Consider the following 14,663-nt stretch of genomic DNA (forward strand, 5'->3'; position numbering starts at 1 on the left):
TTACAAGTGTAACACACATATGTTCTACCCGTAACAACCTCGCAGGAAATTTCTACTAGAAAAACGGCCTCAATTGTGACTGCAGTGTAGATGAACTTTACACTGACAAAGTCTGTGTCCCCAGGCCATTTTCCACCAGACAGAGATTTGAACAATTACAGCACGCATCGATAATGAGGGAAAGTGTAAACCAGTACAAACAGCAGGAAGAACCAGCATCCAGCATGGCAGAGACCAGCCTGGCACCATCAGTTGAAGACCCTGCCAGCTAGGCTGGCGCTCACTCTTCAGCATGTGAGATCCCAGCTTGTCAGGGACATGTGGAATGTGCTGCAGGTTTAATGCTCTGCAGGAAGCTTCTAAGCTGCAGCATGTGAAAAGGGGACTGTACCTAACCCTGACCCCCCCTACATCTTGTACTGGGGCTGATTGTAACCTTTTTGGAGCAAGGTGATTATTACTCCTCCCCTTATGCAGTATTTTATAAGGGGTGGAGTTACTTCAGATGGCGGTCATCTCAATATTGAATGGAGATTTGTATATTTATCCTGCTGTCTCATATCACATGTTATCATCACATAACATCCTCATTTAATATCCGGCTCAGGGGACACAATACCTTGTCATGTATGACTTCTCTAATCCTCAACACAAAGCCTGGCTGTAAATCCTGTGTAGAGAGGAAAAACATTACCCAGGACTCTCCTCCTCTGAGAATCAGCTGACCCCACCCCTGAGGGTCCTAGTTATAAATGACACCTCCCTAATTATCATCATTAATGCAACAGCTCTCCTGCTGTTGATCACTTATCATGTGTATGATACAACATGTCTGCAGGAGTTCCTCACTCTCTACATAAGCTCTCTAGAGCCTGCAGCGTCATAAGACGTGGAGCTAATATCAGTCACATACAGAAGCACCTGTCCCCACAGTCCTGAGATTATTATTTGTATATAAAAGCATCAAAAGGCAAGTAGTCGTCATAGTCCAGGGCTTATACCAGCGCAGGAGCATTATAGGAGGAGTGGCTGTAATCAGTCCCGGCAGTCAGCCTTTCCCAGGTATGGAATGGCTGATAACAGGGAGCAGTAGACTCTATTCACATGTTGTACACACAGCCTCTCCCCTCCATAAAACATCTGATGACATCCATATTTACTGAGATGGCTGATAACAAGGGGCAATAAATTATATTCACCAGTTTTTCACTAAGGTTGCAATCATTTGTGACTGTTCCTGTGGATTTTCTTGCCTCAGACTTGAACATTCACAATGTGTTGGGTGGGGGTGGGGGGGTAATATAGCTTCAGCTCTGCTCCTCTTCAGGTCGCGATTTACAGCGTAGTCCTAATCACAGTCCGCACGTAGCCCCATTACTAACACCTAGGTGGTTGTCTATAAACACATTGATGGACCGGCAGCAACACCTGTGCCCACTCTGCTGCCAAGTCTTCTCAGCAGTCCGCCTGCTCCAGAGCTGTAATTAGTGGATATTATGGTTGACAGCTCCTGGGCCGCGCCCATTCCCTCTGCACAATGACCCCCGCTCCTGGGAAATCCGACAGAAATGTTTAATTCCATATTACTCGAGCCTTCTGCATTCCTCACATACCGGTGCTTCTATTACAACACAATGGAGCCAGGGCTGTGTACCTAAAAAAGGAGGTAGAGGCGTCCCCGGAGATCAAGCCTCTTTAATATGCAGCTGAGCAGACGCCAATAACTACTCAAAGCTGGTAAAACTGCCCTATACAAAGCAATGATTAGAGACACATACAGACAGGGAGAACACGGCATCACAAAATAGATTGTAAGCTCTTGCAAGCAGGGCCCTCATTCCTCTCGTTTTAATTGTTGACGCTGTATAAATATAGATTATTATTATTATTATTATTAATAATAATAAAGGCAGGACAACTGTGCACTGGACACTATTAGGCTGACCCCAATGCAGGGCAGCTCAAGGCAGGTTTACACGCGCCGACCAGTAGGGGTGCTTGTTCAGTGGGGTTGAAGCTCTGCATTTACATGCAGCGATCACCTCCACAGCTATTGCGATCGCTCGTCCTCATACTGCTGCATTGTTTCTTGATCTGCTGCCCAAAAATGATCATTTAAGTGCCTTCACGAAGAACAAGACCACCCGATTAACAAGCATTTTGCTTGTTAAAGGGGTTATCTAATATCCTAAACAGCCCCACATATGCCGGGCCCCTCAGAGGGAATATAATTATCCCGCTCTTGCGACGCTCCTGGTCCCCGCTGCTGCTTCTCCCTGTACACGGATGAAAACATCCGGTGTGGGTGCGTGTGTGGGGGGTGGGGGAGAAGCCAATGGCAGGTCAGGGATGGGGACGAGCCACTCCCTAGTATCGTGGGTGACGCTAGGGAGGCTCGTATTGGATAAGCGCTTTAATTGGGTGATCGCATCACATTTAGATGGGCAGATTGTTGGGAACGGGCGTTCGCAGGAATGTTCGTTCCCGATAATCTGCCAATTGGGCAGCGTAAATCCACCTTCAGAGTGGAAGCAGGACTGTGCTATGATTGATAGCTCTGCTCTCAAGTCATACTTTGAGCCTTTATAGATCTGGGAGATATTATTTTCACGATTCCTGTCTAGGGTGGCTGAACTGTCAGTCATAATTATTGGTTTATTATACATGATAGATTCATCTAATCTATCTTAATTTATAACCAATGTGTCCTCCCACAATTCCCCGCTCTGCAGCACTGCACTATTAAGAGGAATCTATAGTCCTGCACATTCGGCATTTTCAAGATCATAAATAGAATGCCAGAAATGCAGTTAAGTCTAACATATTTACAAAAGTATGCAGCATAGTAAGAAGAGCAGTTAGAAAAAGAGAAATGGGAGAAGCGCAACTGCGTGCTGTCCATAAATACAGGACAAGAGAAGTGGTACTGTGCAGTGTCAGCATATACAGAATAAGAGCAGATACTGAGAATTATACCCAGCATACAGGACAAGAGAAGTGGTTCTGTGCAGTGTCCTTATATACAGAATAAGAGCAGATACTGAGAATTACACCCAGTATACAGGACAAGAGGAGTGGTACTGTGTAGTGTCCTTATATACAGAATAAGAGCAGATACTGAGAATTACACCCAGTATACAGGACAAGAGAAGTGGTACTGTGCAGTGTCCATTTATACAGAATAAGAGCAGATACTGAGAATTACACCCAGTGTACAGGACAAGAGAAGTGGTACTGTGCAGTGTCCTTATATACAGAATAAGAGCAGATACTGAGAATTACACCCAGTATACAGGACAAGAGAAGTGGTTCTGTGCAGTGTCCTTATATACAGAATAAGAGAAGATACTGAGAATGATACCCAGCATACAGGACAAGAGGAGTGGTTCTGTGCAGTGTCCATATATACTGACTAAGAGCAGATACTGAGAATTACACCCAGTATACAGGACAAGAGGAGTGGTTCTGTGCAGTGTCCATATATACTGACTAAGAGCAGATACTGAGAATTACACCCAGTATACAGGAGAAGAGAAGTGGTACTGTGCAGTTCTATATATACAGAATAAGAGCAGATACTGAGAATTACACCCAGTATACAGGAGAAGAGAAGTGGTACTGTGCAGTGTCCTTATATACAGAATAAGAGCAGATACTGAGAATTACACCCAGTATACAGGACAAGAGGAGTGGTACTGTGTAGTGTCCTTATATACAGAATAAGAGAAGATACTGAGAATGATACCCAGCATACAGGACAAGAGGAGTGGTTCTGTGCAGTGTCCATATATACTGACTAAGAGCAGATACTGAGAATTACACCCAGTATACAGGACAAGAGAAGTGGTTCTGTGCAGTGTCCTTATATACAGAATAAGAGAAGATACTGAGAATTACACCGAGTATACAGGACAAGAGGAGTGGTACTGTGCAGTGTCCATATATACAGAATAAGATCAGATACTGAGAATTACACCCAGCATACAGGACAAGAGGAGTGGTTCTGTGCAGTGTCCATATATACTGACTAAGAGCAGATACTGAGAATTACACCCAGTATACAGGACAAGAGGAGTGGTTCTGTGCAGTGTCCATATATACTGACTAAGAGCAGATACTGAGAATTACACCCAGTATACAGGAGAAGAGAAGTGGTACTGTGCAGTTCTATATATACAGAATAAGAGCAGATACTGAGAATTACACCCAGTATACAGGAGAAGAGAAGTGGTACTGTGCAGTGTCCTTATATACAGAATAAGAGCAGATACTGAGAATTACACCCAGTATACAGGACAAGAGAAGTGGTACTGTGCAGTGTCCTTATATACAGAATAAGAGCAGATACTGAGAATTACACCCAGTATACAGGACAAGAGAAGTGGTACTGTGTAGTGTCCTTGTATACAGAATAAGAGCAGATACTGAGAATTATACCCAGCATACAGGACAAGAGGAGTGGTACTGTGTAGTGTCCTTATATACAGAATAAGAGCAGATACTGAGACTTGCATCCAGTATACAGGAGAAGAGAAGTGGTACTGTGCAGTGTCCTTATATACAGAATAAGAGCAGATACTGAGACTTGCACCCAGTATACAGGACAAGAGAAGTGGTACTGTGCAGTGTCCATATATACAGAATAAGAGCAGATACTGAGAATTACACCCAGTATACAGGACAAGAGAAGTGGTACTGTGCAGTGTCCTTATATACAGAATAAGAGCAGATACTGAGACTTGCACCGAGTATACTGGCTCAGGTTGAGCAGTTATTGATGTGTCTCTGTGGTTCTTGTCATGATGATCAGTATTAAATCCCTCTATAGTAGGTTATATCTCGATGTAACATGAAACGCCAGCATTTTGTCTGAGTAGCCTCCAACCAATGAATTGTTCCTGACCATCATCCTGGCACCACATATGCTTACTAAGGAGTGCCCAGATTATGCCATGCAATAAACATTTTTTTTTTACAAAATTCCATGAAGCTGGATGCTGCCAAGATAGGAGCCAAATATACAATGGGCATGTGGCTGCAAAACAAAAATTTGGCAACCTGCCACAGCACAATATCTCCCACCACCGACATGGAACTGTTACCTCCCAAATACTCGGGGGGATTCAGATCTGTCAGAAAGCATAGGGGTTAACAGAAGCCGCAGGTTAGCCCAGGACTGCTGTCACTACCCAAACACCGCAAGACGAGGCGCTCCGAAAGAGAGCAGAATGCGTCTATAGGCCCAGTGTTATCTGACAAAGTCTATTCTGGTTCTGAAGAAAAAGAAGGGAGCAGATGCGGTACAGAGGAACTTGGTCACTAGGATGACGTTCTCCATGACCCATGAGTATTGATCAAGGCTGCTTGCTGACTGCAGAGATTAGCCACTTACTGTCAGATGTCACTCAGCCTGCAGTTTCACGGTCATTGATCACACTGCGTTTGATGGACTCCATGTTTATTTAATGCACAGACTGGACAGTGATATCACTAGCGGGAATATACCAATAATGGCCGAAGCCATTCACAAGTATATACCAGCCACGGCAGACCTTACACAGGGACCTCCTTTGCCTCACAGTATCCTAAATATATGCAGACTGCAACCGATCACTGCAGGTAATACTGGAGACCCGATCGATACCTTCGGTGCAACGTATCCAGATTACAGTGTCAGATCCTCTTTAAACCAAGAGAGGATGTCTCCCGATTTTCGTTCCACTTTCACTGCTCGACACGTTCCTGCTGATCCTAGACCTCGGGGATTTAGGCTACAAGGACAGATATTTAAGGAGACATCTGAAGGCAGATTAAAACTTTCCAGAAATGAAACTTTCTGCTCTGAGAAGAGGGCTCGCAGGAATCAGGAGAGAAGGATCTAATGATATGATGAGACACACAAGGTGGCAGCGGAAGACATCAAGAGCAGCACAGAGAACAGGGGGAATAATGAGCATAGCGCATCCCCCCTCCCCACACAACACTCACTGTGGTCCAGAGAGAACTGCACTGGAGGTGGAGAGATGGAAACACAAGGCAGCAGAAGACATCAAATAGTGAAGGGAACACAGAGCATCCCCTCCCCCATAATACAAAGTAAAGGGGTGAACACAAGTGCCGGCGTAATCATGTGACTGCTACTTATGCACACAGGCGTCATGCTGGATTAACCCTTCACATTGGTGGATGCTGGGGATTAACCTCAGCCATGAATTTCCAATGGGACTACAGTAGATGCTGCAAGAATAGATTACCGCAACTTTACCATCAAGACATTTCCTTTCTGTCCCCCTCTGGGAGTTCAGGGATTAATCACGCAACTGTCAACGCTGAGCTTACCCTTTCATCATAGCTCTGTAATCAGAGGACAAGGTGGAATTCCCCTTTAATAATGGACACCATCGCCCACTGCACATGGAGGCCATGGAATTAACAGAAGCAATCTTCTCAGCTGGCAGGCCTGTAATTCCTCCATGGTAATGGCCGGGGGCGTTGAGCGCACAGTCGCGGTTACACGCTGCTCCTGCCCAATTAATAATGCATCATTAGACCTTCTTAGGTTAGTCTAATTGCCTTAATGTGTGAAATTTACACCCAGCCTGGTGCCGGTGGAGATAATGACCCCCCCCCCCCCCCCCCCAGCCCATTCTCCCAGTACACAACCTGCATGACAACTCATAGAGGCATTCACCCAGCTTTCACCCGAGCGTAATATGTAGGTGAGGTGTGCATCACGGCACTACGGGGAGATTCGTCATTCAGGAGTCAGTGAGAGTAGTGTTACGGCCATATTAGCATAGGAATAGAGAAGAATAAAAAGAAAGATTTTACTGTGGAGTCCCCATTACATGATGCCCAGGTGGTTATACATGTGGATGGCTGGGGCTTAGCACTTGTCAGTCACTTGATGGATGCATAACAATATATTATGTGTGCGACCTAAAAAGATGCCCTAATTGGTGGGATGTGCCCTCTGTGCAGTGGTTATGCCCGTGAAAGGTGACATCCACCATTGTGCCACTTCCCTTTAATAGAAGGATTCCAGCCAGATCCAGTGCCCAGAAAGATAAAACCGCCAGATCCTTAAGAAGCACTTAAGTTAATTCAGCCCCTCTTTCCCCTCTGGGCATCAGCTGACATTAAGTACATGACATAACATTGATTATGAGGTTTTATTACAAGGAACGTGCCCCCCCCATCCTGCCGCCCTTGAAACGTCTTGTAATGAAAACCAACCCCGGGCAGAGTGAGCGCCGTGACGAGCTTTCCTGAATTACCAATAACTTGTGGCCTCCATCTCTATCAAAGAGAGGAAAGATGATCCCCGGCGGCGTCCTTCACTGCAGCTCAGGCAGAACAGAAGATGCTTTGTTGCAGCTTGTTTCCTCGGATGATGTGGAGACAATTTCCATTATTTCCTTTCATGTGAGAATCCTGACAAAAATAACGACGTCCGAAGCAGAAAATGCGCAAACGTCTCCAGAAAAATGACGACCGCAAATGCAACACCAAGTCAGACTGCACTCGCCACGTAGAGGTTTCTGGTCAGCGCATGATATCCCACTATTTACACCTTCCAGGTTCACCTCCCAACCTGGGCATTGTTCGACACTAGTGAGAACTTGCGTTTTCAAGTTCGGATTCCAATGTTCGGGTTATCTAAGAATTCTGTTATGGATTCTTCTACCACGGACCATAAGTTATGGTCCGTGGTAGCGGAATCCATAACGGAATTCTTAGAAAAGGCTACTTTCACACTCGCGTTTTGGGGAGGATCCATCATGGATCTGCAAAAACTGATCAGTTACAATAATACAACCGTTGGCATCTGTTCTGAACGGATCAGTTTGTATTATCTGTAACATAGCCAAGACGTTTTTTATTGTGCCAGAGAAAACTGATCCGTCCCCATTGACTTACATTGTGTTCCAGGACGGATCCGTTTGGCTCAGTTTCGTATAGCGGACAGAAAAACACTGCAGGCAGCATTTTGGTGTCCGCCTCCAGAGCGGAATGGAGACTGATCGGAAGCAAACTTTCCATTCAGAATGCATTAGGGCAAAACTGCTCCGTTTTGGACCGCTTGTGAGAGCCCATGACGGATCTCACAAACAGAAAGCCAAAACGCGAGTGTGAAAGTAGCCTAACCTAAACCTTGTACGCCAAACATGAAACACACATTCACGCAACACTACTCGACACCTAAGCAGGGAACATGAGCCAATTTAAAGGGGCAGAGTCCAAAGCGGTAGAAACGTTCAGGCTGTATATGAGACTACGGGGCGGGGGTTCATGGCGGTCTGGCTTTTGTATGAAAAGGCACTACTACAGTGAGGTAGTCCCTCCTCTGATGGCATCCATTTCAATACAGGCCACAACTGCTAGGAATACAGGAATAGGCAAATGTCTTAACTGAGCCGCAGCCTGGCCTAAATGAGATAACTGGAGATGTGACTTCTGACCATCCTCTGTGAGCAAAACAGCTGCAGCCCAATCTGAGAGTTTGTTACAATGTATCAGTGCAGGTAATGTATCAGTCTGGAGTCCAGGCAGTTTACCTTCCAGAGGACTGTCTACACTGGATGCAACTGTATTAGGTTAGGATACGTTTTCTGCCTCCAGAAGTAAACAATAACCGTCTCCATTCACTGTCAGAAAGCAGAGCTTTTGAAAAATAGTTAATCATTTAGATAATGGTGGGGGCAGGAGACTTTTGAGCCTCCACCCATGAAGATCTAGCTGTGCCCTCCAGTGACATAGTAAATGGTCAGCTTATTGTTTCCAAATTGAATGCTCAGGTGGTAATTTCATAATCCCTTCATGCCTGCTTGTGTTGAATGAAGGAGAAGGGATGAGGGATTTCCTGCAGCCATTAATCAGCGCTGTGAATCCATGACCCTGGCAGGATAATCCGGTGACACTGTGACGGAGGATAACGCGAGGCAGAGATTACACACTACACAAAGCCTGCATGCATCCTTATGTAGTACTGCTCACAGCCTGATCATCTAATGGCTATGCCAGAGGTACCTGCCCCCACCAGGGAGGGGTGCCATCAAATGCCATGTCATGTGATTTGCAGTAAAGTCAGGGAATTCATGCCCCTTACCCAGTAGAGTAAGGGTACCTGCACACAGGTACACAAAGAAATTCCACAACAGATTTCTGTGAATTTCCATACCACAATCCACGTGCGACTTGTGGATTTGCCACAAATCTCATCCTTTGCATTGCAAACTGTGAAATTTGCACACACACACACACAATAAATAAAAATAAATAAAAATCGCATGGCGGGTCAATGTTGTCATGGGAAAAAAAGCATTCACTTGGCTAGTATTACATTAGGCTGCCTTCACATGTTATGTAAAATTCTGCAAATAAATCTACAACATCAAGACTTCCACCATCTTATCCTATAGCAAACAGATTCAGCAGAATCAGTTTGCTAATTGCTATAATATAACATGGTGGAAGTCTTGATGTTGTGGATTTTTTTGCAGAATTTTACATAACATGTGAAGGCAGCCTAATGTAATATAAAAACAGCGCGGATTTGGTTGCGTTTCCCCCCCCCAATCACAGCATGTCAATTCTTTGCGCTGCAAGCACAGGTGAATTGGAGGATAGGAGTGGTAGTGTCTCTGACAATCCTCACACCGATGCTCCCTAGGGCACACCCTGATGTTTGGGCACCTGCCTGATGGTAGTTGGGGTGCCCTTGTCGTTTAGCATTTTGTAAAGGTGCAAGGCAGGAGTTGTAGGTGCTGTGGTCAGTAACCAGGCCAGTGGTAGAAAATAAATACAGTTGCAAGAAAAAGTATGTGAACCCTTTGGAATGATATGGATTTCTCAACAAATTGGTCATTAAATGTGATCTGATCTTCATCTAAGTCACAACAATAGACAATCACATATTGCTTAAACTAATAACACACAAAGAATTAAATGTTACCATGTTTTTATTGAACACACCATGTAAACATTCACAGTGCAGGTGGAAAAAGTATGAACCCCTAGACTAATGACATCTCCAAGAGCTAATTGGAGTGACGTGTCAGCCAACTGGAGTCCAATCAATACGATGAGATTGGAGGTGTTGGTTACAGCTGCCCTGCCCAATAAAAAACACACACCAGTTCTGGGTTTGCTTTTCACAAGAAGCATTGCCTGATGTGAATGATGCCTCGCACAAAAGAGCTCTCAGAAGACCTACAATTAAGAATTGTTGACTTGCATAAAGCTGGAAAGGGTTATAAATGTATCTCCAAAAGCCTTGCTGTTCATCAGTCCACGGTAAGACAAATTGTCTATAAATGGAAAAAGTTCAGCACTGCTACTACTCTCCCTAGGAGTGGTCGTCCTGTAAAGAAGACTGCAAGAGCACATCGCAGACTGCTCAATGAGGTGAAGAAGAATCCTAGAGTGTCAGCTAAAGACTTACAAAAGTCTCTGGCATATGCTAACATCCCTGTTAGCGAATCTACGGTATGTAAAACACTAAACAAGAATGGATTTCATGGGAGGATACCACAGAGGAAGCCACTGCTGTCCGAAAAAAACATTGCTGCACATTTACAGTTTGCACAAGAGCACCTGGATCTTCTATAGCAGTACTGGCAAAATATTCTGTGGACAGATGAAACCAAAGTTGAGTTGTTTGGAAGAAACACACAACACTATGTGTGGAGAAAAAGAGGCACAGCACTCCAACATCAAAACCTCATCCCAACTGTGAAGTATGGTGGTGGGGGCATCATGGTTTGGGGCTGCTTTGCTGCGTCAGGGCCTGGACGGATTGCGATCATTGAAGGAAAAATGAATTCCCAAGTTTATGAAGACATTTTTCAGGAGAACTTAAGGCCATCTGTCCACCAGCTGAAGCTCAACAGAAGACGGGTGTTCCAACAGGACAACGACCTAAAGCATAGAAGTAAATCAACAACAGAATGGCTTAAACAGAAGAAAATACGCCTTCTGGAGTGGCTCAGTCAGAGTCCTGACCTCAACCCGATTGAGATGCTGTGGCATGACCTCAAGAAAGCGATTCACACCAGACATCCCAAGAATATTGCTGAACTGAAACAGTTCTGTAAAGAGGAATGGTAAAGAATTACTGAGTCCTGACTGTTGTGCGCGTCTGATCTGCAACTACAGGAAACATTTGGTTGAAGTTATTGCTGCCAAAGGAGGTTCAACCAGTTATTAAATCCAAGGGTTCACATACTTTTTCCATCTGCACTGTGAAAGTTTACATGGTGTGTTCAATAAAAACATGGTAACATTTAATTATTTGTGTGTTATTAGTTTAAGCAGACTGTGATTGTCTATTGTTGTGACTTAGATGAAGATTAGATCACATTTAATGACCAATTTGTGCAGAAATCCATATAATTCCAAAGGGTTCACATACTTTTTCTTGCAACTGTAAGTCTCTCTGTACTAAAGTGTAGAATGGGAGTTATAGTACATACCATGGTATTAAAGCACAGTTCCAAACAAATCACAGTGTAATTCTTCCCTGGCAGCAATGTATGGATAGCAGCAATGATTAAGGTTGTAGTCCTCTTCCTTGTATCCTTCCAAAGTTTATTTCTCTCGTGTGAAAATGTGGAAGTGTGTAATCACAAAATGTTCCCTTTCACAACAGCAAAGTCTCTATCAGCCTTAAATAAGCACAGCCTCGCAGATCCTGGACTTTTCAGTTCTTCCTTTCCTCTCTCTGGCGGACTTTAATAAAGCAAAATTTCCCAGATGATAGACTCGGGTCAAGTTTTCTGAGGAGTGAGTACATGTAGCTGCCCTCTCTTCTTCAGCTAACACTAGACTCACTAGGGACGGACCCAAGCCTCATTTCTAGCATGCTATAATAGTTAACCCTGATCTATACAGAACCACTTGGTATACAATACAGAAAATCAGAACAGTAACCAAATAAAATAACAAATCAATTTTTATCAAAATACCATGTTCTGGGGTACAGCAGGTGTTTCATTTTTTTGTGTGCAGATTTCACCATTTGCAATGTCTGTGGCAAAACTGCATTAAATCCCCAACAAAATCCACAGGTTACACATGTGGATTTAGTGTGGAAATGCACATAAATCCTCACGGAAATCTGTGCTGGATTTCTTTCTGTAAAAATGCACCTTTGTGCAGGTAATTGTGCCGAATGTGCTACAACACTGAGCAAACTACTACATACTGTACTCTCTACACCTAAAGGGGTTGCTCGGTTTCCAATACTGATGACCTGTTGCTTTAAATATCAGATTGGCAGGGGTCCAACGTACGCCACCCCCATTTGCAGCGGAGAGCAATGTAATTACAACTCTGCCATCCCATCCAGTTGAATGCGAAGGAGCAGTTGTAGCTGCACTCCGTTGGGGACAGAGGAGCTGTAATTAGACTGCTCGTGCTGCGTTCTCTTCAAACGGCTGATCGGGGTGCCGGGAGTTGGACCCCTGCCAATCTGAGGATAGGTCATCAATATTAAAAACCGGACAATCCCCTTAAAGGAACTCCTGGAGATCCCTGCTGCTGTGCCAACATGGAGGGCGAGAGGGAGCAAGAGGGTAACGTACAGACAGTAACCTGGCAGCCCACCTCCTCCGTCACCATTATTGTACCCTGTTATCAACCATTCCAGACTGGGGTGCTGCTGACTTAGGCCTGATTCTGACAGCTGTCTGCAAAACATGAACGTATCTGGACACCCAGACGGCGTTTCCGGACCCATTCATTTAAGTGTTGTTTAACGTGCTGAACATCCATTCACTATTGGCATAGCCATTGCTGACGTGTCACAAATAGCGTAGGAGCTCTACGATAACTGTGTAGTGTCCTGGGCCAGTTCAGCTCCCGCTGGCTTGACGTCTCGGAAATCGGACAAGAATAGTGCAGGCTGCGAGTATCGCTGCATGGACCAATGATTTTATTTATTGGGTCCAGTGCTGTCTGGGTGTAGTCAGGACAGTACATGAATGGAAATTCCTGCTGTCAGAATCATAATGTTACAGCGCTGCTCCCAGCCCTCTAAGAAGATTAATAATATCAACTCACCAATGTCAGCGGCAGCTCATGGAGACGGCTGCAGAGATCGCAACATCACAAATCTCCAAATCTGAAAAACACAGCAGAAGACACATTATAATTAGATATTAGAATTACTGGAGGATGGTCCCCTAAAACCAAAGCACTGGAGTAGTCTACCGTCAAATGACACGCTGTCCACATATCTCTGTTACATCTGTTTCTGGGAAAGCTGGGCGACTACCAGTATGGCCACCAGTACGGCTCTTGCAGAGCTTAATCGTTCAGCTACCTTAGGCGCCTGAAAGGTAGATCTGGCTATTTGTACATCAGAGTCCTTTGAAATGGGAGTAAGGGAAATGCGGAAAACCCCCAGCATAATACGGTACTAGCAAAGTGAATGAGATTGGATTAATCTAATGTACACTTTGGGGGTCATTTATTAAGAGCGGCGTTTTAGATGCTGCTCTTAATACCCCTTTAGGGCTCATTCAGACAACAGTAGTGTTTTGCGATCTGCAATTTGCGGATCCGCAAAACAGATACGAAACAGTGTGCGTTCCGCAATTTGCGGACCGCACTTGGCCGGCATTATGATAGAAATACCTATTCTTGTTTGCAACTGCATACAAGAATAGGACATGCTCTTTTTTTTGCGAGGCTGCGGAACAGAACAACGGATGCGAACAACACGCGGTGTTCTGTCTGCATCTTTTGCGGCACCATTGAAATGAATCCGTCCACACCCTTTCCGCAAAATTGTGGAATCAACACAGACTAATTCATACGGTCGTCTGAATGAGCCTTAGCAAATAACCTTTGCGCCTCAATCTGCGACAGTTATACGCCAAAAAGTGGCTCCCTTTGTTTTTTCTTCCGTGTGGAAATTGACCTGCCGTGCAGATTTTCAAATCCTCAGGATTTATTAACAAAAAGAAAATCCACAACAAAAACTGCATAAAAAAATAAATAAAAATACACCAAAAATGCACCAATAGTGCAGATTCATGTGCGTTTTTGGTGTGGATTTCTGCATACAAATCGGCACCGTGCAGTTACCCCAAATGTCACTTTCATGCTGCCACCCTCTGTGATTTACTCTGCTCCGATATACAGGACCCGGCAGCGGTGTGGATAAATCACAGATAACGCTCGGTGCTATGGCCTGACCGGTGTTTACTACCCACTGCAAACTCTTAATTACAATCCGCAGGAAGCAGACGAGAGTCGCATAATAATAACAAGGCGTCGGCGGAGAGAAGACATTAGCGCTAATACAAATGATTGTTAGATGGGAAAAACAGCAGCGCCCCAGGCGATCGTCTGCACCATTGCGTGAAGTTTAATTAGGAGACAACCAAATGCTACACTTTTGCTCTCGGCGCAACAGTCAAGACAACAGAGGGTTAAACAGAACGATCTGAAGTGGAGCATGGCGGACAACAGCTTCTAGAGTGTCCCACATTTACAGCCATGGGACCATGCGTCTGACTGTAGGCGGGAAACGTTATACCGGCACAAAATGTCTGACGTATCCAGTGGATTTATTCTAATGGCGACTCGTGATGTATGTATTGTGTTCAGGAGGAATATTCACCCATGAAAACACTTCCTGTCTTGATGTCATTCAA

At 44.6% G+C, this 14,663-nt stretch overlaps 1 protein-coding gene across 1 annotated transcript in view; it reads right to left on the minus strand.

Annotated features, from left to right (window-relative positions):
* SULF2 (sulfatase 2) overlaps nt 1-14,663 on the minus strand; it is a 75,822-nt gene that overhangs the window by 40,523 nt on the left and 20,636 nt on the right. The window contains exon 2 of the mRNA XM_044297484.1: nt 13,063-13,123. The gene's annotated coding sequence lies outside the window, so the exon portion shown is untranslated. The remainder of the gene's footprint in view (nt 1-13,062; nt 13,124-14,663) is intronic.

This window comes from Bufo gargarizans, chromosome 6, assembly GCF_014858855.1.
Source record: "Bufo gargarizans isolate SCDJY-AF-19 chromosome 6, ASM1485885v1, whole genome shotgun sequence".
Lineage (NCBI taxonomy): Eukaryota > Metazoa > Chordata > Amphibia > Anura > Bufonidae > Bufo > Bufo gargarizans.